Source organism: Malaclemys terrapin, chromosome 7, assembly GCF_027887155.1.
Source record: "Malaclemys terrapin pileata isolate rMalTer1 chromosome 7, rMalTer1.hap1, whole genome shotgun sequence".
Lineage (NCBI taxonomy): Eukaryota > Metazoa > Chordata > Testudines > Emydidae > Malaclemys > Malaclemys terrapin.
In genome coordinates, this window is record NC_071511.1 from 105375057 (window position 1) to 105400884 (window position 25828).

Consider the following 25828-nt stretch of genomic DNA (forward strand, 5'->3'; position numbering starts at 1 on the left):
GGGATGTGGAGGGTGTCCACCACTCTTTTCTTAGGTGTTACCTCCTCCTCTGTCTCTCTCTCCTGGTCCTCTGTTTCTTGAGGTGCGAGGCCCGCGATGCTGTAGCCGAGGGGGTCTGCCTGGGAAACTCTTGGACAATGCTTGGTGCCATTGAGGCAAACTGGCAGTGCGCTGCTCAGGGGTCCCAGTATGGCCACTACAGTGGCATAGGGCCTGGTGGAGATGCCTACAGGTGGCTGTACCAAGATGGTGGTGGTGTCATCTTGTGGTACATTCCCGGATCCTGTTGATAGTGAGTCCCATATGGAGCTTGGGAGGAGTACTGTGAGACTAGTTCCGGCTTGTTATCTGATCCCTCGCTTGACATCGGAGGGGCATGGCATGATTGTTGTTGGCCATAGCTAGGTGCTGTGATCTCAGTACCAAGGGGAGGAGAGTCAGGTGGTACCAACATACTAAGATCACCTTATGGAATTCCATTGGTACTGAGCATCCCGGCGTTGGTGGCAGTGCCGTGAGAAATGGGAACCTTGCTTGTACTGATCTCTCTGGTGCTGGGTGGGCCAATGTGACTGGTTGTACTAATGTCGACTCATATACCAGGAGCATCTTACAGCATTTTCCCTTACCTCTCTGTACCGAAGATCCATTGCCTGTGCCCAACGGGTCTGTGGGTATTGACGGTATCGGACGCCAATGGTCACTATGAGGCGTGAATGTTGGATTACTCGCTGCCGGTGGTGCCAAGGATACTGAGTGAGATTTTGGTCACTTTCGACTATCCCTGGGCTCACTGAGGGGACTTCCCACTCTCTTTTGCGACTTGGGGGAAAAATCCCCAGACTGTTTCTTAGACCCACTATCCTTTGAAGTCAAAGGTTGAGGGGAAGACTCTCGCCCGCCAGAGGGCTAGGGTCAGAGAGCCACTCCATAAAAATGATTTTCTGGTGGAGCTCTCTGTCCTTGTGGGATCTTGGTCAGAGCTGCTGGTGGAGCTCACCGAGGCAGCAGATGCACTGGGATTGCTTGTCCAAGACCAGAATCACCTCGCTGAAAGTGCGACACTTCTTGAAGCCCTGAGAGCCATATCCTTGTCCAGGTGGTGTAACCCCCTCACCGGGGGTCAACGCAAGAACAAAGTCTTTTCTTTCTCTTTTTTAAAGGCACGGCCATAGGAGTCAGAAGAAAAGCTAGAAGGTTTCTAAAAGCTAAAATTTAACAAATGAAAGGGAGAGTTAACAATCGGCTAATGGGCAGCTAAAGGCTCCGTCTCTAGCCAGGGACTGCTGAGAAGGAACTAAGGATGGTTAGCCCTTGCACTCTGGCTAGCTTTGTGGCACAGCACAAGGAGAAATAGCACATGTGCGGGCCCAACAGACACTGCTACCAAAATTCTCTGATCAGCAGCGCAGGAATGCAGGCACACCTACAGCGCAGCACTCATAGGGATACTATTAGAAGGAGTTTAGGCTCCTAAATAGAACTGTCCTGATTTTAAAGGTGCTGACCACCTGCACATTCCACTGAGTACAAGGTGGGGTTGCTCAGCACTTCTGAAAATCAGGCCAATTCCATTGATGTGCCTACATATGATTTTGGAGTCTAACCTCAGGAACTCAGGTCTGAGAATTTTGGCCAAATACGTTTAATTGTGATTTTTCTATCTTGTTCAAAATCAGTACATTGACAGAAATAAGTTGATAAATTTGATTGATCTTCCCCCATTTATATAGTTTACTTTTACTGTTCCACTAATCTCACAAAACTACATATTGCATTCATCTTAGACTGGTCTAATTCACTTCACTTTTAGTTTGTTTTTCCTTTCAGGATCTTCTGCATTAGCACCAGGCTGCAGTGTGGGTTTCCAGCATTCTATGGGAATATGTAAAAATATGAAAACCCACTGTTATATTATATTTTAAAAATAAAAACCATCTATATTTATATTAGAATTTGAAATAATCCAAACATTTTATTAAAGAAAAGCTGAATTGGGGCTGTGAAGAGTGTATGAACTTCTTTATAAAGTTCAATAATTCTTTACTTAAACAGAAAACTCACATCAATTTATCTCTCCAATTAAATCAATATTTTATGAAGGAATGGTGCCCTGCCAAAGGAGACAGTATGAAGCAGGTGAAAATATTCAGATTACTAACAAACAAACAAATTATGAAAAGTTATCAACAGCTTAGAATGCTAAAATAGCAATGGGAACTCATTCCAAATTTCACATGGTGCATGAATCACAAACTATTTGTCTAAATCAGTGGTGGGCAACCTGCAGCCCATGAGGGTAATCCGCTGGCGGGCCACGAGACAGTTTGCTGACATTGACTGTTCGCAGGCACAGGCCCTTGCAGCTCCCAGTGGCCACGGTTCGCCATTCCCAGCCGATGGGAGCTGCGGGAAGCGGCGGGCTGCAGGGACATGCTGGCCACCACTTCCTGCAGGGCCGGCTCTAGGCACCAGCAAAACAAGCTGGTGCTTGGGGCGGCACATTTTTAGGGGCGGCATGGCCGGCGCGGGCCATGCCGCCCCTAAAAATGTGCCCGGGCCGCCCTAACTCACCTCCGCTGCTGCCGCTCGCGCGCCGCTGCTCCCCCTCCCTCCCAGGCTCTCAAACCTGGGAGGGAGGGAGGGGGAGATCCCGAGCGGCCGCGGCACACGAAACAGCTGATTCGTGCGCCACAGCCGCTCGGGATCTCCCCCTCCCTCCCAGGTTCGAGAGCCTGAGAGGGAGGGGGAGCAGCGGCACGCAAATCAGCTGTTTCGCGTGCCACGGCCACTCAGGATCTCCCCCTCCCTCCCAGGTTTGAGAGCCTGGGAGGGAGGGGGAGACCCCGAGTGGCCGCGGCACACGCGCTGCTTCTCCCTCTCCCTCCCTCCCTCCTAGGCTTGAGAGCCTGGGGGGAGGAGACAGGGCTGGGGATTTGGGGAAGGGGCGGAGTTGAGGCGGCGCCGGGGTTGGGGTAAGAAAAAAACGGGGGGAGGGGCAAAATTGGTTTTGCTTGGGGCGGCAAAAATCCTAGAGCCGACCCTGGCTTCCTGCAGCACCCATTGGCCAGGAGCGGCAAACCGCGGCCACTGGGAGCTGCGGGAGGCTGTGCCTGCGGACAGCCAACGTCAGCAAAATGCCTCATGGTCCACAATCAGATTACCCTTATGGGCTGCATGCAGCCCTCAGGCCGCAGGTTGTCCACCACTTCTCCGAGTGCAGTCGGAACCATAATCAGAGATTTTCTTACAAGACACTATTTCTTCCTCTGTCCTTAGAATAGCTTGAGATATATTCCTATGATTCTTAGAGGATGATGAAACAGACCAGACAACAAAAAATATCAACAAAGTTCACAAACCACCACCCTAAAACTAAGTTTCACAATACTTACAGCTTTTCAAGATATCTTAATAAATTATGTTTTACATTTGCTTGTACTGAACAAATTGAACAAGATGATTTATTATTCAGATGGACACAAAAGATTTCTGAAATGCAGAAAGAAGGACTATAAAGGCACAAATCATCAGTAATGATGACAAGCTAAACTGCCTTTCAAATATGAACAAAATACAGGCATTTAGGGTATCATATATCATGGTCTCACAGACCCTCATTTATTTTCTAACCATAGAGACTGCCTGATCATTTAACTGGTGCTGTAATTCACATCTGTTAAGAATCTCTTTATTAGGTAAGTGTTTCTTCAACTTGTATACAAAATAGAATAGATTCTTTCAGGATCTCAGCCATTTGAAATTGAAACAAATAAATCTGTGTATAAACATTTTAAGTCAAGACGATTATTTCCTTCACAACCATATTTGCACATTTTAAATGATTTTTTGCAGCACTGGTGCCACATAGAAAACTAGGGATAATATGAAAAAAACCTGCTGTTCACACCCAGAAGAAGAAAAGCATTGCTCAATCCATATCAGTAACTAAAGCATTAACATTTACAGTGGCTTGGATTCCTAATGTGATAGTATGCAGCTGAAGTATCAGAGGGGTAGCCGTGTTAGTCTGAATCTGTAAAAAGCAACAGAGGGTCCTGTGGCACCTTTGAGACTAACAGAAGTACTGGGAGCATAAGCTTTCGTGGGTAAGAACCTCACTTCTTCAGATGCAAGACTTCTTGCATCTGAAGAAGTAAGGTTCTTACCCACGAAAGCTTATGCTCCCAGTACTTCTGTTAGTCTCAAAGGTGCCACAGGACCCTCTGTTGCTTTATGCAGCTGAACACAATCAGTTTTAGCTGGTGGGATTTGTTGTTCTACTGTTTTTCCAATGGTCCGTGCAAAGCAAAATTAACGTTAAGAACCAAATTCTACTCCGTTACACCAGTGTAAATACCTCCATGTTACTCCATGTTTACACTGACAGAACACAGCAGAATTTGGTCCTAAAGAAACCTGATAGCCTTAACTCAGCTATTTAATTTATATATTTTACTGAACATTTAATGTCCTATAGTTTTCCATTTATCATTATATAGTTTAATCTTATATTCTTAACAATAAGGCATATGTTAAATTAATCTTAATTCCTGGTCCTGCAAATAAGATGTGCAGTGCAGATTTCAATTAAACCATTGCAACTCAATGCAGAATTAGGATCTACACCAGGACATCTACTTCAGAAATGGGAGCTTAGTGACTATAGCCCCAGTTCAGTAAGATACTGAAGCAAGTGCTTATTTTGAAGTATATCTATGTGTGGTACTTATATAACCCCCATTACCATAGTATCTGAGTGCCTCACAATTTTATCTTCAAAACATCACTGTGAGGAAGTGCTATTATCCCTATTTTAGAGATGGGTAACTGAAGCATGGAGAGAGTAAATAACTTGCCCAAGGTCACAAAGGAAGTCTGTGGTTGAGCAAAGAACTGAATCCAGGTCTCCCACATTCCAGACCAGTACCCTAACCACTGGACCATCCTTCCTCTTTATTGAGGTCAAAGGAACGTCACATGTTTTTTGAAACAAGGAATGTGCTTAACTACCTTGTAGAATCATGGCTGATACAAGAGGCAAGCAATGTTTAGAGTCACCTTAGCTAGTCAAAACACATGATGACAAAGTTCAAACTGCACATGTAACATTTCTTCTTTTTGATTCCAACTACAGGTAAATTGAGCGGATTTAGAAGGAAAGCTAAGCAACTATCACAGTGCAGAAACTAAAGTAATGACCTATTTAATTTCAGTGAAGATTCAGCAATATGAAAATAATTGCTTTTAGCAGAACATCTAATGATGGCGTTGGTCCCAAATGATTACACAAATGAACAGCTCACAATTCACATCTGCATGTTTCAAATGAAACAAAACTCACTCTCTTTTCAACTAAATAAGGAGCAGCTAAGATTCTGATATCAAATCAGGCTAGTCCTAAACAATTATGTAGTCACAGTAATCTAGATTGCACATTTAATACTAGTAATTAAATTTGCTTAATAAAAATTACTTAAATTGTATCAAATTGTATCAAATGGCAAGCACAAAATTTTGAAGATTAGAAAAAGAACCACTGAGTTAGAAATAAAGGATAAGTCCTCTGCATATTGTTGTCATTTGATATGTTACAATTTAATTGAGATATAAATTGGAACACAAGACTAGCAATTTCAATCATAAAACACAAGGCAAGTATGACAAATGTATGACAAGAACATGTATTAGACAAACTGAACAAATATAGACTTGTGAAACTAATTTTTGGTGTCTCCACAATTTGTATTATGAGAAGAGCTTGACACATACTTCATAAAAAATGTTCACAAAATTTGACAAATTTCCCCCCTCACAAACTGTTCAAGAACTTTGATTTATATCAACTTTAAATTTTGTTTGTAGTGTAATTTTGAAAGGATTTTGAATTATGCAGGAACTAAGTTTACTCTCTATATTTGCTATTTATTATGCCCACTCTGACTGATCACCATAGTCACACAGTATTTTTTTTTTGATTGGATGAATATGTAATGTAATCAAATCGCTGAGAATTAGATTCTCTCAGAGAGGAGGTGGGGCCATTTTTGGAATTATACATAGCTTTGCTATCAGGATTAAGGAATTAGAACATCATAAATCTTTTCCCTTTGGGGCCGCTTGAATTAGGTCTTGCCACAGACATCACACCCCAAAAAATCTGTCTTTTGTAATATTATTGGTTAGATTATGTAAGAGGTAATTTTCTCTTTATACGGTCAGAATGTAATTGCATGTGGGATGTGTGTGCATGATCTGAGATTTGAAGGGTGCAGCCAGATCATGTTCCAAGGCTCTAGTCAGGGTTTTGGGGCACTTATAGTTGTAAAGTGTGCAGTTACCTACTCTTATCAGTCTCATTTAGCTCTTTTAGTACCAGAAATGTTAATTCATTTTAAGATTTTGGCAATACAATTCTCACATCATACTGTGTCACTTTTAACCATAATATCAGGGGTTCTCAAACTGGGGGTCATGAGGTTATTACATGGGGAATCACAAGCTGTCAGCCTCCAACCCCAAACCCTCCAGCATTTAGAATAGCATTAAATATTTTAAAAATGTTAATTTTTAAGGGGGGGACAAACCCCTTCTATAAGAAAAGGGTCATCAATACAAAAGTTTGAGAACCACTACACTATACCCAATCCTGTATAGAGCAATAATTAATGGATCTACAAAATGCATTTACTCAATTAAATGGTTTTTCAATTTTCTATAACCTATCACCACTATTCGTTACAGTCATTGTCACAAGCACAATAATAATTAACAAAAGTTAGTGGGTTGCTTCACATAGCTACCTTACAGATCTCAGAAACTGGCATGTTCCTGAAGCAGGCAGAAGAGGATGCCTGTACCCTGGTGGAGTGCACCTCCATGTTCAGAATGAGAGGCTTGCTAGCTATTTGATAGATGATGGAAATACGCTATGTGATCCACTTAAAGATTCTCTGCAACAGGTTGGCTTGTTGGTGTGCTGGATATGGCCACAAAGATGCAGAGAGAAATGGCCTAAATAATGTCTTGGTGTTATTGAGGTACTGTTGAAGCTCTGGGGGTTTCCAAAGTATGAAACTTTTTTTTCTCCTGGTGCTAAATGTGGTTTTGAGAAGAAGCCTGATAAGGTTTAAATGGAATTCCAAGACTACCTTAGGAATGTGATCTAAGAACTACCTTGTCCCTAAGGACAGACATGTAAGACAGTCCAGGCATAAGGGTTTGCAGTGCATCTACTCTCTGTGTTGATGCAATGTCCACAAAGAAGACCATCTTGATGGAAAAGTGCTGCATTGAGCACTCTAACCGTGTTCAAAGGGAGGCTCCATGAGGCTTTCCTTTAGAAAGATAGTGTTGAGGCCCCACATTGGAGGCAGGCCTCAACTGGAAAGCAAATATGAAGGAGGCCCTTGAGGAATGTGGAAAACACAAGGTCTTAAGAAGACCAACTACACCTCTACTGGAGCATGCCATATATATATCAGGTGGACCTTAAGAGAGTTAAATGTTATTGCTATATGTTTCAGGAGCAGCATATAGTCCAAGATCTTCAGTATTAGGACCTGCACAGGGTCAATATAATTTTGAGCTGCCTATATAGAGAATCTTCCATTTCAATAAATAAGTTTTTCTAGTGGACGGTTTCCTGCTTTGTATGAGAATTTCCTGAACTTGTAGGAAACAGTCTCTGTCTGTAATGCATAGCCAGCCAACATCCAGATCTTCAGTGGCAATGACTGTTGGTCTGGGTGCAGTATCTGACCTTGGTTCTGAGATGATATATCCAGGCAAGACATGGCATGTACGGAAGGACGTCAGTAACAAGTCTAACATCCAAAACTGGCCATACAGGACTATTATAATCATGGAAGCCATGTCCCATCTGATCTTGGATACTATTCTGTGGATTAGGGGAATCAGTGGGAAAGAATATAGGAGCCTGCAAGACCACCAAAGGAGAAAGGCATCTGGCAGAGAGCCCAAGCTCACGCCTCCCCTGGGAACACTCCCATTCGAACACTTTGTGTTGTCATCTGCAACAAAACAAGTCTATGACAGGAATCCCACACTGACAGAATATTCTAAAAGATGATGTTTCAGCCTCATGGCTCATAGCTTGCATGTTCTAGTGTAGAAAAACAAGCATACCAAGCATCTGCTCAGTATATTCAATTCTCCAAGGCCAAAGAGAGACATCCTTCAGGGGGATTGCAGGATGGACCAGCCTAACATCTGCCATTATAATTAGCCCTGTACAGGGAATCTGTATGGGGGGAGGAGCGGAGGGGGAGGGTCTGACTAACAGAATTCAGTCCAGATGGGTTGGATCAGTTTGTGGTAGTTGAATATAATAGATCAGAAGTTGTTCTGAAGACTTTGGAATGCTTCAAAGACATTTGCTGAGCAAAAAACTAGTAGGTTGGACGCTTGCCAGGTTCTGCCTTGCTGCTACAAGTGGTAAAAGGGAAACTAGGAAGGATCGCAGCCTCCCCACACTTTGTGTCCTAGTATAGGAACGCAAGGAGACATAGGACGCCTGCATAACCCCAAAGGGTACTGCAATTAAAAACAAAACAAAAAAACCTGTGGCCTTGTGCAAAAGCACATGTGCACTTAAAGTGGGATCCAATGTAACTCAAAGAACACATACTCAAAGAAAAAGGAAAATTCACAAGCAAAAAGTTTTGTTAACATGGAGTTAACATGAAGTTAACAAGGTTGTAGGCACTCATCAGTACTCTGTGCCCCCATTACATTCCAGAACGTGAGTTCAATTTCCAAAAAACAAACTACCAAATCAGGAAATGCTGATTTGAAATGTTCTTATAAGAATGTTAGCATTACAGATAAAACATAACACAAACATTAGAAAATCAGGAAATGGGGAGTTAAGATGACACATCCCTCACAACACAACCACCTTAACTCTGCCTTGGTAGGGATGGGAACATCATGGTACCTTATGCATCCCTAACAAAAGCTGCTGTTTTGTCTATGTACTCTGAACTCTAAATCAGAACCAGAGCTATGTGAATAATTGATTTTTTGTTTTGGTGGCTGAACTGAAGCTTTTATTAAAAAAAAATTCATTTCAAGTGAAACTGTTTGACCTGAAACTAAACATTTTGTTTACATGTTTTTAAATCTCTTTAAAATATTAAATTGCAATAAAATTCTATACAAAAATGCATTTCAAATAAAAAATCATAACTGAGTGTTTCTGGTGGGGTTTCCCAACTGAAACAGTTCAGCAAATTTGACCGATGAGCCCAAATCTGTCAAAAAAAAAAAAAAGATAGAAACGAACCCAAAAAACATTTTGCACAAAAAATTTCGCCCACCTCTAATGAAGGCTGATATCCATACATAATCCAACAACATGCTTGCAGATATATGAAGAAAAAAAAAGGGGGCAAGACACTGTGATTTTCTTGTGACTCCCTTCAGGGCAGAGTCAAGGTTGACTGATCATTTCACAGATAGGACAAAGTAACAATGAAACTATCTGCTTTCTCAGTTAATATCAGAACTATTTGTATTTATCTCTCTCAAATATCATTGTGATTTTGTTGTTGTTGTTGTTGCATATCATTACACAACACTTGTACTCATTAATGTCTCTCCCAGGACAAAATATTTGCAAATGGAATGATGGGAGCGACCACAATTTTATTTTAACATGTATTTTGCAGCAATGAGGATTGCTTACTCTGTTGTCATTTACTTGTGTTGTCACTAATACTCATGCAAAGGGAGGTTAAAATGCTCCTATTTTTATTTAGTAGCATTTTATACCCACTTTGTACTGGTGCTAATGACTACACAATGTGCAGGGCAACAGAGAATCTGGTCCATGATCTGTAGTGGGAAATCCCTTCTTATTCCCATGAACTTCTTCAGAAAAGGGCACTTGCTCCACAGGCTAGTAATGAGTAATACTTCTTAAGAGTACTCAGCACTGGGGGAACAGCTGCTAAATGTGACTGAGAGGAAGACAAGGATGCTGTTTCCAATTGCTACTTTTGTCAGACGGTTCTATAATTTCATCTGTGGGCTTTAGGTTATATGGCAATAATATTATCCGTCAGCACCAAACATTACGTCTCTGTGATGCTGTTTGTGCAGTTCACATCTTATATGTGTGAAGAGGGCTTTGCTTCTATTATTGTTGGTGCAGATGCTGCTGTCACAAAGTTCTATAATTTAATTCATGGGCCTTAACTTATATATATATAAAGATTTGATAATCATATTATGTAACGTTGCCAGTGCCTGTATGTAGAGCACACCTGGGCACAACTTTGCTTTGGTACACGCAGAAACACAATGAGGAGAGATCCTGGTGGGGAAATAGACTATCATCACTGAAAAAGAAAAATTAGAAGACATTATGGACAGTGGAAATTCTTCCCACCCATTTCTTTGAAAATTACACTGTGAAAAACTCTGTCAGACCACAAGCTTTCTTAGTGTTGCCATCTCTTAACAATGTCATCAAGGCACTAAATGTGAAAAGGTGCTGCAGCAGTGGACAGAAAATGCACAATAGCATTTCCAGCCACTATCCCGGTACAACAGAAATACATGCACCCAATCAGGAGGGTGTTTTCTACAGGGGCTTTTCCAGCACAATTCAGACTATCAAAGTGTTTCTCCCCCTTAACTGGGGGTCCATTTACATTTAGTTTAAGGATCAATAGTTTGATGGTGTTTAGTTATTTTTTGATGCAGTATAAGGCGTGAAGGAAGGTGAGGGAACGAGCCAGAAATATGAAGAAATGAGATACTACAATGTCACTGAGGAGGTGGGGAATCCTGCAGAGAGGTTCCAGTTGTGGGACAATAGGCTAGTAAGCAAATATCATATAGTGGAGAAGATGTGTTCTAAAACAGGAGGCAATACAGTATAGCAGATGGTGCTTAAAGTGTGTTTCACCAAAACAAGCCACAGACACAGGGAATACTATTTCTGAAAAACAAGACAGGTCGCTGAGGGGTGCACATTTTTAGTATCACCTAGGGGAATCTACCTCTCATTGGCTGCTTTCTCCACTTGCCTGCATCCTGAAGAAGAGCAGCCAATCAGGGTTGCTACAAGAAAGAGACAGAGCTTTCCCCCCCTCTCCCCTGACATCATTCTCACAGGAGGGGAGGGGCAGGGAGAGGGGGGAGCAGAAGGAGCCCAGCATCTCAGGACAGCCCTGCTCCCCACTCCCCCCTTCCCTCCTGTGAGTAAGAGTTGGTTCTTCTGCTGCTCTCCCTGCCCCCTTTCAATGCCCAACCTGGGAAGGGGGATAGGAGACCCCACTGAAACTGCTCCCCAACCCCAGGCCTGGGAGAGGGGAATGAGGAGGTGCAGCAGAGGTTGGAGGAGGCAGAACAGGTGACAGGGCAGAACCGATCAGGGTCTAGAGGGGGCAGAATTAATTGCTGGGCAAGGATAGGCAGTTGTAGGGATGATGAATTGCCCAATCCCCCTTCCCCCACCCACCCATTTTCAGATCACTTTAAACATAATTGTTAAATAATGAAAAACTCAGCCCAAGGATCTGGGTTCCCAGGAGATCAGATACCTTCTCAAGAATTCTGTCCTGCCTGCCAGACAGATTTAGTTAAACATCAGTAAATTCCAATGGGTGTGGCACAGCCAGCCACAAAATCTCTGTCCTCTTATTTGAAATTCTGTTGGGGGCCCAGGGGAGAGGAGGTGAGGGATGGAAATTCTAGGAAAAGCAGCACAAGGTGGGGTTTTCCACATTGCTTTGTCAAACGACTTCAGTTTCAGCCTAGACCCATGCTCCTTAGGGATCAGAAGCAAGTGAAAACTTGTGTGTTTATTCTGCATCTTGAACATCCTTTCCCAGCTAATAGCTTTGAGACAAACACTCCACTGAATTCCCAAATGCACCAACATCACCTACTTTGCAGTACATACAGGAAAAAACAAAGGAAGAATGGCTGTGATTTGATCCTAGTGATTCAGTAATTTCTCAGTAGTTCCACATATTGTTGCAATGCTTGCACATAAATTATACTGAATAAAAATGGGTATCACTACATGCATATGGTTTAACAAAAATTAAATAGATACCAAAAATTATAGAGGAATTTAAAGTATCTAACTAAAAATAATATAATACATAACTGCACATTTTCTATGATTTTTATTGTATTTTCTCATCAATTTAAAAAGATCAATATATCCAAGCCACATTTTGTTTGTTTTCATTTCATTTCATTTATCTGCGCTTTTAAATTTGCTATGCTTGTTTGGTCACTAGAAGCTTTCCAAGGTTGTTGATCTTCAGTTATATTTCACTTGTATATTTTGTTGTTTTCCTTGCTTGTACCCGCAGAACCACAGGTTGCTATTATATATGTTATTCCAGGGGTTCTCAATCTTTTTCTTTTTGAGGCCCCACCAACATGCTATTAAAAACTCCAGGACCTAGCAGGGTGGTCTTGGGGGTCCAGCTGTGAAGTGGGGAAGCCTCAGATTCAGGGCTTCAGCCACTGGGGGTGTGTGTCAGGGCTTCAGACAGTGTATGTGTGTCAGGGCTTTAGCCCCTTGGGTGGGGGGGCTCTGGATTCTTGGCTTTAGCCCGGTGGGGTAGGGGACTCGGGGCTCTGAACATTAGCCCTATAGGGCAGGGGGGCTCTGGGCTTTAGCCCCGCAGAGTGCCAGAACTAGGGGCTTCTGCCCTGCGGGGTGGGGTTGCTTGGGGCTCTGGGCTTTAGCTCCATGAGTCACGGGGGCTCAGGAATTCTGCCTTGGGGAGCACCAGGGCTTCTGCCCCACAGATGAGGAGACTCAGGGTTTCTGCCCCAGGGGCTTGGGGCTTAGTGCTCCGGGCACCAGCCCCATGGGGTGGGGGGGCTCAGGGCTTTAGCCCCATGGGGCAGAGGAGTTCCAGGCTTTAGCCCTAGGGGGCAAGTGGGCACAGGCTCAGAGCTCCGGGCATTCTCCCTATAGATAGCCCCGTGAAGCCAGGGATTGGGGGAGTTTGGGGCTTCTAGCTCCATGGGGCTTCTGCCTCTGCGGGGCAGGGGTCTTGGGGCTCCAGTCTTTAGCCTAGCAGGACGGAGGGCTCCAAGCTTTAGCTGTGGAGTATCAGCTCTGCAGACCCCCTGCTCTGCAGACCCCCTGAAACTGACTCACTCCCTCCCTGCTTGAGAATTGCTGTGTTACACTGCACTTGTGTACACACTCACACAAAAGCCAAAAAGATGCTAATTCAACTCAACACACTAGTATAGTCTCCGGTGTTGTCTTGCAGCTTTGTTTACACTGAAAGAGAGACAGACTCATGGCTCAGATGTAGACTCGTAATAAAGAAAATGTACATAAAATTTCAAAATATGTGAAGAAATTCTTCCTCTGTTAGACTATGATTCCCTCCTTGTGCGAATTAGAAGCCAGTGTCACGGCTCCTCCCCCCTCCTCCGTCACTGGACCCAGAATAATCATCAACCATTATTTTAAGATCTACACGTTAAACTCAACAAGTTCCTTGTCACAGCCCGTCCACATCAGAGTGAGTGAACACGAGAACTCTCCCTAGTGGAGAGCCGGCGCCAGTGGCTGCTGCCTCTGCCTGCCTACGAGACACACACACAGAGCTCTTCCTAGCACCACATCACACGCCACGCTCTCCCCCATCGCTCTTGCATTTCCAAAAGTAGCAGGGAATTCAGCTTCCTCAAATCATCTGCCTACAAGACAGGAGCATTACAGAGATTGCTTCATCCTGACCAGATCCGGAACCCAGATTGGAAACGGTGTCTGCTGAAACGACTCCCCACTCCTCCTCCCCCTCTTCCCCCTGTTGGATTCGAGATCTCAGTGAAGACAATTGCAGTAAATGAGGACATTTCAGGAGTGCGTGGCTGCTGCCGCCGCTGCCTAGAGGCGAACGCTCTCTTGGTCACAGCTGAATAAATGTCTCAGTGTGATAGCTAAAGGGGTGGTGGTGATCAAGTCTCCGGAAAGCAAAAGAACATTTCCAGCCGGTATATCTTGCAGCAGATGCTCTACACCCGTGGATCGTTTCACTGCAAGCTTGCAGAAGTGAACGGAGAGAAATGCATCACAAAGGAATTGCACAGACTTTTAGTTATTTTTAAGGCAGCGTAAGGTAAGCTTTCCACTGCAATTAGACATGTTACCCTGAACTGTAATGCTACCCACAGATCTGGAGGAATCAGAGAGTCTGCTTTGCCACCTCCCTGAGAGAGGATTCATGCAAATAGTGAGTTTCCAGGTTTTCATAATTAAAACTTCATAGTGAAAAGTGTAAAGCCGCTTAGCCTAAATGTTTGGGGAGGGGCTGTTATGCAATAGTATTTGGCTGCCTGGGAATAGGTATTGCGTCCTGTAACTTTCATGACAGAGAAGGGGAGAAAGGGGTTGAGGAAATATCACTGTGTGCCCAAACCATTTCTTTGTTCTAGAAAAATACCACAGCTTCAGCTAATAAAACACCTTGCCAGGGGATAAGTAGTTAAAGAATTTTCAGAAGATGCACAAGGTGCTTCAGCCTTAGAGGATTGATTACAACTACCACGGCTTATTAACTTTTCTATTATAAAGCCCAAATATAGTCCCAACAAAGAGATTATAATTATACCCACTTATAAAACATGGTAATGAGATTATTACCAAGCAGATTTCCTTCCCCGTAACTTGCTGTAAAGTACTGGGGCAGGGGAACACACACCTTGCTCTGGCTTTGAAGCTCCTAGCATTTTGTGAACTATTATTATAGTTGGCAAACAGTGGCTCTCACCATTTAATGTTCCCAAACCCCTACCGCTTAACACATTTCAATTCGAGACGGCATGAAAATGTAGCAGACAAATAGGACAAAGGATAGTACACATCAAGCACCAAAGTCAGAGACTGCCTCGGACCTTGCATCTTGCTGCTTCATGCAGAGGGGTTTCCGTCTTGCGTCTGTATCACTGGAATAAAAATCCTCTCCTGTGACCTCAGCGTCTCTATTTAATATAATACTACGGAGAGCTCCAATAATAAAGGGGAACTCGGATTATGGTTAGCCTGAATTTGCAGGGGGTGGAGAACCATGACAAAATAGGGCATCTTTGCATTCTGCAAAGCAAGAAACAAATTCTCAGCTTGTGTCAATGTCTCCCAAGAGGTCTGTCCCAGTAGAACTGCGGCTCCTCTCTCTGCCAGGGGAGCCGGAATAGGCAGTGAAGCAGTTTAATTCGACCTTGTATGTCTAAACAGCTTAAATTCTGTGTAAGCATAACCGAGAGAAATTTAACTCATTAGGCTCTGGGATCTGGAAGTTTGAAAAGGATTCATTTTTTAAATCTCCACGATTATATTATTTTACACCTGAACACTGGAAGGCAGCAACAAAACAGACAACAGTAAAGGATCACATCAGTATTGGAGATTTATTTCCTTCCTTCATTGTGGTTACCTTTCATATTTACTATCAGTGTCAGGGATGCTGTACCTATGAAGGTTAAAACCTAGATGCTGGATGAAAAACTAACCAGTAAATTACATGCCTTAACCATTCCAATTTGTATGGTACACATTAAAATTAATGTAACATTAATTTCAAACCACAAAAATATGTCTGTAAAAATTCTCAGCATGGAGAATCATAAGCCTTATTCTTACTCTTGGTGTTATACAGATTGTATTCCACCAATCTGCTAATGTTTCACTTTCTTCACTACAACAATATTATTCTCTAGCCAGATTGGCAATTAGAGTTTGAAAAGTTGTTGTTTATTTTAGTATATCTTTTAAAAATATATGCAAGTAGCTCGAATAATGGAAACTGTCATCTGAATTTTAACTATATATTACTAATTTAACATCTAGAGGTTTACACCCTATATGGATGACATTTTGGTTCTATTAAAAGCAGATTATGAACATTTCTAATGCAACTACTCACACTGAACAGTTTCTTAAATATAATTACCAGATACAGTTTTAATGAGCTTCTGCATTTAAAGGATATTAAATCATCTAATGAAGACTCAGGGCTGCTGAAAACTTACAGTACAGAAAATATTTTTATTTTAGTAATCACATCATTATGTCCTTGATAGGGGGAAAAAACCTGCTTTTTAATTTTAACATGATTAACAAAATAATTCTAATTTTTAATAAAACAGGATCCACTCCGCATCTCCACCCCCCCAACATATAGAAGAGTAGCCAGGTGGCAACAAGCCATCTGATAAAGAAAGTATTACTTACTAATCTATGGGAACAACATTTAAACTGTTCAGCAATTGACATTCAATGCACAGGTCTGCTCATTAAGCAAGTACTTCACAGATCATCTTTGTGGTTTGCAATTTAACTATTTCACTGACAGTAGCACCTTTCATAACAGAATAATATAATATCTAACAAATTTGGAGAAAATAAGGAGATTAATTCTCACTGAAATGATTATGTACAATGAAAACATGGCCAACAGAACCACGAGCCTCTGCACAAGTGATGAATCACAAAGCATGTGTACTCCTCTTAACACGCACCACAGTGGACAGAATTCTATTGGTCACCAAAACACACTGTCACGTCACTTGGAAATCCAAACTCAGCAACAGACTTTATGCATTGTATGTTGAGACACCAATATTTTTTTGTATAAAAGCTATTATTCTTAGAATAAGATAAGAGCAAAGTTACACAATAGTAACATAAAGATCTGATAGTGCCACTGTAGTGACCACTGAGATAATGAAAGTCAATGAAATCAATTAGCTTGCCAAAAATCTATGCTAGAACGTAAGCAGAGCCCTGCAAGGCAATTGAGCTGTGAAATCTCAAGGCAATTCCTTGATAGGGACCAGTTAGCTTGGGTAATCATACAAATTTTACAGACCTGAGGCAAATCACAGTAAATCTAAAAAAATGTAGAATGTTAAGACTCCCCAGACAAAACTTGCTTAATTATTTGTTAAGACTGCGTTATTTATTTCATGCCTTCTGATAACCACACTTTAGTTAACCAGCTGAAATCCCATTGAGACACTAAACAAAAACATGGATGCAGCAAACCTGTTTTAAAGCACATAAGTCATTTAACATTTTATTGCATACACCTTTCAAATTTAGTACTGTTATTTCTTTTATAGATTGAGATCACAGGCATATTTTAGAGTGAAATCCTGAAGTGGTGAATTCAATGGGAGTTGAAGATATTAATCTCTCAGGAAGTGGTCCTTCAGTTTTTTTGTAATTGGATAAATACAGGACAACATGGCAACATACAAAGCTAGAACTAATCTGATATTCAAATACAAATATTTTTGTGAAGTCTTGAGATTCATTATTAATTACAGAATATGATCAGATGCATTTTTATTATAGTGGAACATCTCTATGTTGAAGTCAATTTACTGCACATTTTACTACACTCAGAAAGAGAATAGAATCTCTACTGATCCCTTAATGCTTTCAAAAATAGTATTACTACTTTATGCATATACACAGCACAAAGTCATGGGGATCACTGGCTTAAAATCAGCTACTTTTCAGTTATGCATATGAGCACAAATCTCACAGGCAAAGATAACTGGTTGCAAAAAACATTACAAAGACCTAAAAGCTCATTTTGATGTCCTTCCTTGTGCATACTTTTCTTCTTGAGCTGCGGAGAGATATTGGGCCTGATTTTGCTCTCATACCAATTTTAAAACTAGGCCCACAGACTTCAATGCAATTAGTCCTTTTTTACACCCAGTGTAAGTTAAAGGGGAGTCAGGATCATTTAATCAGTCACAGATGGACAGAACCGAAACCTCAGGTCTGAATATTCCCACATTTGGGGAAATTTAGATCCCAGATCTGTGGCTTGGGTCCCTTTCTAGTTATAATACAGACTTTGTTATGTTGTTAAGAGTCCGCAGAGGAAGTGGAGAGGAGTGTGCATTCTCACTGGGAAATGCTAAACTATTAAATACAACACCAATTCCTAACTTTAAGCCATAGTACATGCCAATTCCAATGGCATCCTACATCAGCTGGTTTCCAAACCCATCCCAAATGAGACCAAAAACTGTATGAAATGTCTCATCAATGTTGTGAATATATGTGCACGTATACTGTACTATTTAAGGACCTGATTCTGCAAATCCTTATTAACAGGAGTAATCCTGTTAAAGTTACCGAAACTCAGTAAAGGATCACAGAACCAGACCCTAATGTGCACTCTGGAATAATATGGTCATTAATTTTTAATGTATTTACTTGCTTGGCTAAATGCAGATATATTTTTATAGGCAAGTTTCTATGGGAAAAAAATGTTAGACTGTTTAATCATTTACTCCTAAGTTTAAATGCATTAGACCAAGGATATATTTGGTAAAATAAATAGCCTATGAGATGGCTAAGAAATAAACCTCAACCAAAAATATGCACCCATCCTTTTGTACTTCATGTCCAGGAGAGCTGCCATTCCAGTCAGACATCATAAAACATTCTAAGTAAGGGCTGTGATACGCCTGGACAAATAATTCCTTAGATTTTCTGCACAAAACATTACCAAATCAGTTTACTATTTCTTACTTCTCTCCCTAAAATGAGCCTTCATTAAGCAATGTAAAGATCTACACTTACACAATGGAGCCAACAAAATCTCTAGGCGACTTTCCCACCTGATAAGAAAAAGTCCACACAACCTGTGTAGTGTCAAGATAAAACCCCTTCCTGGAGTTTGACATTATATACAAATTAACGTAAAGACCAACCCAAACCTTCTCCACAAGTTTGGCTCTCCCTAAGGTTTCTACTTTAGATCAGCCTGACCCTTAAGTCTTTTCTGTGTCAGACCCATGATTCGTCTTCTCAGAGGAGCACTTGCTCTGAGGTATACTTCCTCCCTTTTTAATGGCCTTCCATATGGATAGCCTTTTCTTTAGGTTTGATTTTGCTGGTAGGTGTTATGGGGTGGAGACAACTTCATTCCATCAGTTCCTTCTGTCACTGTCCACCCCATCACAAGATGGCTTTTCTGTCTCTAATTGTCTGTGTTTTTATACTTTTTCTTTATCCAGTTTATCTTTCATTTTATCCATTATTATTATTTATTAGTTGTACTGTGGTAGCACCTAGAGGACCCCACTCCTATCTCGATTTTTACATCAGTGTCCACATCTGTAAAATGGGGATGGTGATATGTACCTCCCTTTGTAAAGCTTTTCAAGATCTAATGATGAAAAGAGTTAGGTGTTATTGTTGTTGTTTGGAAGGAAAACAGGAAGAGGGAGGAGGAGGAGGAGGCTAATTTTGACTTTTTTCCTTCTGCAGGATCAGCATAAATATCAGTCATCAAGCTACAAAACCAGATCCTAAAAACTGATTTTAAAAAGATAGCCTAAGTGAGATCCACTTTCATGATCTGAAAGATGAGGGGGGGAAATGTCAAAAAAATGAAGGATGTGAACTATCCAAATTTCATGGTTATTCTTTCGCCTCTCCATCCTCCCACATTTATGACAATTAAGTGTACCAATTTGTAGAACTCTTACAGAAAGACATGCATCATTGAACAAGCAGTTGACATCATGCATAGAATACTGCTTGTATTATATGTTCTCCTCTCCTTTTCATTTTCTTCAGGAAGCCAACAGAGCTTATAAATACTAACAAAAAAAGTATGACCAAAGATTCAAAACAGACATTGCTAAGATATATGACAGTTAAAGCCTTAAGCAAGCACATAGAAAATAAAATGCTACTTTTCCAATATGTGTATATAAAAATTAATGTTCAAAGATGTAACACCACATTATTTTGGTGTCTCAAAACTTCAAAGTGTGTCTCAAGCATCTTTCAGTCTGATGACAAATTGATCATTAAGAACAAACTTTTTCATTTCTGAAAAAAGAAAAAATATTACAGAGGTAATGACATCTGCACAAGTTTCACTCAACAAGCAGGTACTTCTGATGTTAAAGTTATTTGACAGCAAGCTTCAAAATCAAAACAACTAATCAGTAGTTCAATCATGTGAGACATCTGCCTTGAAACAAATCCTAATTGTATATATTAAAGAAGTAAAACCTTTTGCCATTAAAAAAAAAAAAAGTTATACTGTTCCTAACCAAATATAGAGAAACAGGCCCTTAATGAAAACTCTAGAATTTCAGATCCAAATCTTGTGATTGACACCTAACTAAAATAGGTTGCACCAAAACGCCGGATTCTCAACTAACCCCAACTTTGGATCAATATCAATCTGGATCTAAACGTTGCCATTCAGCACTCTCTCTCAAAAATCCCCATTATCGTCTAGACCAGATAAGTATTTAAACAGAAAAGCATACCATAGAAATAATTCTGCGAATTGTATGACTTAATACATATTTTATCTCTAACTTCTCCAAGATAGAGAACTGCAGAAGCAAACTAGATGCTCCACATTAGAACGATCAGATATTAATATGGCTAAATCTAGATCTATCGCTATTTACCCATTAAATAGAAATACACTTATTTTACTTAATTCCATGAAAATCACACAAGATAGCTCTTAATTCCACTAGGCCCCATCTGCACTGAGAACCATGTTAACATAACAGTGGAAGCAGAACTCCCATTGAATCGCTTTCTAACATGGTTCGGTTACGCATGGGAAGGGCCAAATAATGTTAAGAAAAAAACTATTTGGGATTAGGTTCTTGGCTAACCGTGAGCACTTAAAAACAAACAAACAGCTTTTATCATGGTTTGGCTCATTCTATAATGGCTGGATTATTAATATTTATATTAGTCATCCCCAGGAGCCTCAATCAGGACAGAAGCACTGTTAGCCATAATACAAACACATTGGCCCAGATTTTAGAGGTATTTAGACATTGCTCCGCTCTTTTGAAAATGGGACTTAGCCATTTAAGTCACTTAGGCATGGCAAAACTAAGTGAAGCAATGCCTAAGTATCTTTAAAAATTTGGGCATGAGCTCTACCCAAATAACTAAAAAAATCTAAGGAGACAAATTACATGAAAGGTATGGGTTGTATGGGGGAAAGGTATGAGAAAGAAGGCAGTCAAATAAATACAATATCTACATTTGCAATTTTTGTTTCTGTAAATAAAGTGCCAACTAACCCATTGGTTATTTTCTTCCTGACATCCCACCACAAGCGAGCGAAGAGATTATGTGCAGAAGAGGGTAGTGATCTTATGAATCAGTTCAAGAATTTTTTTGTGCATAAAGACCAGCATCAAAGGAGGTACAAAGATGTTTCTTTGAGAAGCTGACAAATGGACAGACAAGACTGGAACCATTGACATCAAAATGCATAAGACAGTAGATCAGCAGGAACTATGCATGAATTCAATACGATTAACACACACTGCTCCATTCTGATGTAGACTAGGGCTAAGTTCCCTTCATTTTAAGTGAAACCTGTAAACTTTACATAGCTTTTTATAAGTACACAACTAGTGACAAAAAGGTGTTCAAGGCTTCAGTCACATTCCTAGATTCATATCTACCAGTGCTGTTTAAACACAAAAAGCCATATTAAAAATGACAGAAACTGTCTGTCTAATGTCTGACCCTGATACCTAGGGCTTTATTCAGACCATTCCTATTAATGCATATGGGAGTTCTCAGCTAAAATCCTACAGTTACATAAGCAGAGCACAATTCAAGCCAACAAAAGGAGGAAATTCAGAGTTCTAAGACCTTTAATTAATTTTAATACATTTTTTGTTATCCAAATCACAGCCACTAGCTCATTCATTTCAACATCCTATTTGACGTTGTCTTTCATGTTCATAAAACCTGCAAGCAATTCCTACTCTATGTCTACTCACCTCTGCACTTTATCTGCCAGTTTAACTCTAGCCTCTTCTTTTACTCTCCACACAATCCTTCCCAATGGTGGTTCGAGAACCTTCTCCCCTGCAAATCATGTCAGCTGGAACAAATCTTCCTGTATGCCCCATTAACTGCCCATCTTAATTCAAATTTGATATGACAATATCGGATTCCTCTTGTCTATACCTGTGAGTTGTGCTCTCCCTTTGCTATTATTTACCTAAAAAGCATCTCGAGAAACAGCTTTTATCAAAGATGCTTCACAACAAAGATGTCCCGTAACATTTTATTGTATTGTAATACACTTTAGTACAACCAATTTTGTTCTTTTCCATTTAGGTAACATTGATTTTTGTACTCTCTCTCCAGTGTGTTGCAGAAGCCGGTTTTGCTTACTTCTCTTTTTCTTGCAGTAGCATCACTAAGCAAGAATATGCACAGGACTTACAATACTTTTTGTTAGTTAACAGCTACTGCAGAGCCAGCACAGGAAGCAATTGAGGACAAAAACTGCTTACATACAAGTTTTTTTTTTTTTTTTTTTAAGTGAATATTGCTTTCCTTTTATTTTTTGGTGACTGGTAAAGTTTGGAATGCAGACAGAGATATCTACAATCCTGAAGTCATTCATCAAATAATATTCTATTAAAGATATGTTAGATTTGGGGCCTAAATTACCTGCCTGCATTCTTTAGCACTTCGTCTATGCATGCTTATCTCATCACCTTATGTCTATTATTTCAAATGGCTTTTGACCAGCATCATATCGTATGATACGTAGTGATAATCATTATCCAAACAGAATGAGGTGATGCTATTTGGATGCCTTAACTCTGACACTGACCTCAGGACAGTCACCAATGCCTTTGTAACCTCCTAGCTGCAGTGGGCTCTAATGAAGGCTACCCTTGAAGAACAGTTCGAAGCTTCAGTAAAAAGATGATCTGCTCGTTTAGTGGAAAAGTTTGGCCTTAGTGCATTACACATGTGCTCAGTGTATTGCAGGGGCTTCCCATCAACTCCAAGGTGAAATTCAAGGTTTTAGTTTTTGTCTATGTGGAGGTTTGGATCTGGTTATCTTACTGACTGTCTACCTACAACAGCTAAGATCAAACATCAGATGAGCCATTCTTGCTGACAGACTCAAGACGTACACCCTCAATACAAGGTCCCTGTCTTGCTCTTTCTAGGGGTTTGTCAGATCTGGAGTCCACTGGCCTTCAGCACCTGGTGCGGACTCATCTTTACCAATAAGCTTTTGCTGTGTCTAAACAAAAGCATTGTCTTGTGGTAGCAGTTTGATGTTTTCATTATGCATACTGGTATTGAGGGTTAGTATTGCTGCCTCCTGTGAACAATTTTAAATTCATATTAAATAACAATATAACCTACAGGAGAGGAACTGATATAACAACATTTACAATTTACTATTTGAATTTTTAAACAAGTAGTCAAATTTGAGGTTCTTTTGACCCATCAAACGTAAATGGAGCCATTTGAGTTTCTAATGGCAACAACATGTTAATCAGAATGGTTATAATATGAGTATTAGATATAACCTTGACAGACTGAATAGCTACACAGATTCCATTGCAGAAAATTCTGGTAAAATTTTACTGATAATTTCCATGTTATCAATAAGGTGCAGTGCACAGTAGAAAAATAAGCAAAACTTTTATTATTTTTTCTACCAGTATCCTAAATCCCAGCAATGTTTGACAGAATTACAACTCCGTGATTAATATAAATTGACATGGAACTTCCTTTGACCTTGTATTTGTTCCAATGTCAAGTAAATAGTTATTAATTTGGACCTCTGGGGTCTATTCACCTCTTGATGCAAATGCCTAACTCCTAGTGTGAACATTGGTTACACTACCAGTAAGGGAAAATAAACCCATACTATACAGAATTTGATCAAGATAAATAGGATTATATTTAATCTTGTGCATATAATGCAGTATATAGGATGTAATAAAGAAGAAATATAATTGAAGACTGTGGCAGTGTGCATAATATCTCTTTTTCAGTCTTACAGAAGAGAAGTTTAACAAAGTGTTTATCCAGCAGACTATTTTAAGGAATAGTTGCAAACTTTATTTTTCAATGTACTGATGTTTTTGCTCCAGCACTGCTCTATCAAAGTATGCAAATATCATGATATTTTTTTTTGTGCATTCACACCCAGAGCTAATCTTAACTATCTAAAAAGGCATATTTTAATAAAAACAAGAGAAACTCTTACAGTAAAAACACATGTTCTTTTTTGTATGTGCTGCAATTATTGTAAATGCTTTGCTACTCTACCTATAAGAAGAGAAGGCAATCAGAAGCTACAGCCTCTTATGTTATTCAGGAAGAAACCTTCACATTTTTAAGGCAATGAAGAAGCAGTCACATGAGTTTTCATAGGTTATCATAGTAACTATGGTACTGAAACTCTGAACACATCGAATTTTGGGATTTTACTAGTGCTGAACCTACAGTTGTTTAGAACATATTAAAAACAATACACGCCGCAGCTATTGTCTACAGTAGGACAATAGCAATTTAAAAACACAGTATCACCCAAGGCTCACAGTGGCATTGCTCTGATTTCTTGCAGTAATAACATGTATCAAGAGAAGAGAGCTAATGGCTAGAGCAGTTTGCACTTACATCGGTGAAAAGAGGGATCCATAAAAGAATAATAATAAGGAATAACTTTGATAAAAGATGAATAAGGAAGCCCAACATACAAAGTAGAAGTCTAAAATCAAATGCACGAGGTCTCCAAAACAGATTTCTTAAAAAGTTTAATTTGGCAGTTACTGTCATTATTAGCTCCATTATTCTAGGTGAGAACTATAATAAAAAGTTAAGAGAGTGGTGCACACAACTGACACTTGTGTTGTCAGAGTTGTGATGTACACAACTCTGTATAACATCAGCTGTGCTTTTTTGCTTTTTAACCACAAAAACTAAACATCTACAAGCATTTGATTATGAGTGGAAATCAACCTACAGTACTGTGCCTGCATTTTAAAACTCAATGAAAAATGCATATTACACAGGAAAAGGTTTCTGCAAATAATTGGCAAAGATCATTAGTATCAGCAAGGAAAATTTTTCAGAACAGTTTTTCTTGCATACCAATAATCCTCAGTCCCATATTCAGGATATGAGTCTCCTGATTTTTAAAGTTTTTCTGATAGTAATACAGAGAGTTTACTAACAATTAAGTACCTTTATCAGGACTGAAAAAAATTCTAGATTTTTTTACTGGAAGACCATAATGCATGAAATTGGGAGAAACAGTTATAGTATTTTGTAAGCAGAAATTCAAGGCACTTTTAATAAGTGTGGTAACCATGTGGTATTTAGAATGAAGAGAGATTTTGGCTGCCATGTTGGATTCATTCATAGAAAATAAATCCATGTAGTTTCTTTAGAAGTTTTGTTTCAACTGCAAAAGCCTATTGTGTACTACATATTCTTACAAGAAAAACAATGGAGGAGGAGGCAGGACACATGGATATTTGAAGTAAAACATGCTTTTCTCATTAAACCATGTGATATTATTTACATGTATCAAACGTCACACAGGAGATTTCTTGCTAAAGGTGTACCTATGGTATATTAGTCTAAAGCAGGGGTCGGCAACCTTTCAGAAGTGGTGTGCCGAGTCTTCATTTATTTACTTTAATTTAAGGTTTCGCGTGCCAGTAATACATTTTAACATTTTTAGAAGGTCTCTTTCTATAAGTCTATAATATATAACTAAACTATTGTTGTATGTAAAGTAAATAAGGTTTTTCAAATGTTTAAGAAACTTCATTTAAAGTTAAATTAAAATGCAGAGCCGCCCGGACTGGTGGCCACGACCTGGGCAGTGTGAGTGCCACTGAAAATCAGCTTGTGTGCCGAAGGCGGCATGCGTGCCATAGGTTGCCTACCCCTGGTCTAAAGGCATCATGTACCCTGACTCAGTCTTCACTTTCTTGTGGTGAAAGCAAATCT

At 40.1% G+C, this 25828-nt stretch overlaps 2 protein-coding genes across 3 annotated transcripts in view; one reads left to right on the plus strand and one right to left on the minus strand.

Moving 5' to 3' along the window:
• The window catches only part of DOCK1 (dedicator of cytokinesis 1), a 566139-nt gene that overhangs the window by 291638 nt on the left and 248673 nt on the right, over positions 1–25828 (minus strand). The window lies entirely within an intron of this gene.
• Positions 13544–25828, plus strand: part of INSYN2A (inhibitory synaptic factor 2A) — a 79650-nt gene continuing 67365 nt past the window's right edge. The window contains exon 1 of the mRNA XM_054033803.1: positions 13544–14135. The gene's annotated coding sequence lies outside the window, so the exon portion shown is untranslated. The remainder of the gene's footprint in view (positions 14136–25828) is intronic.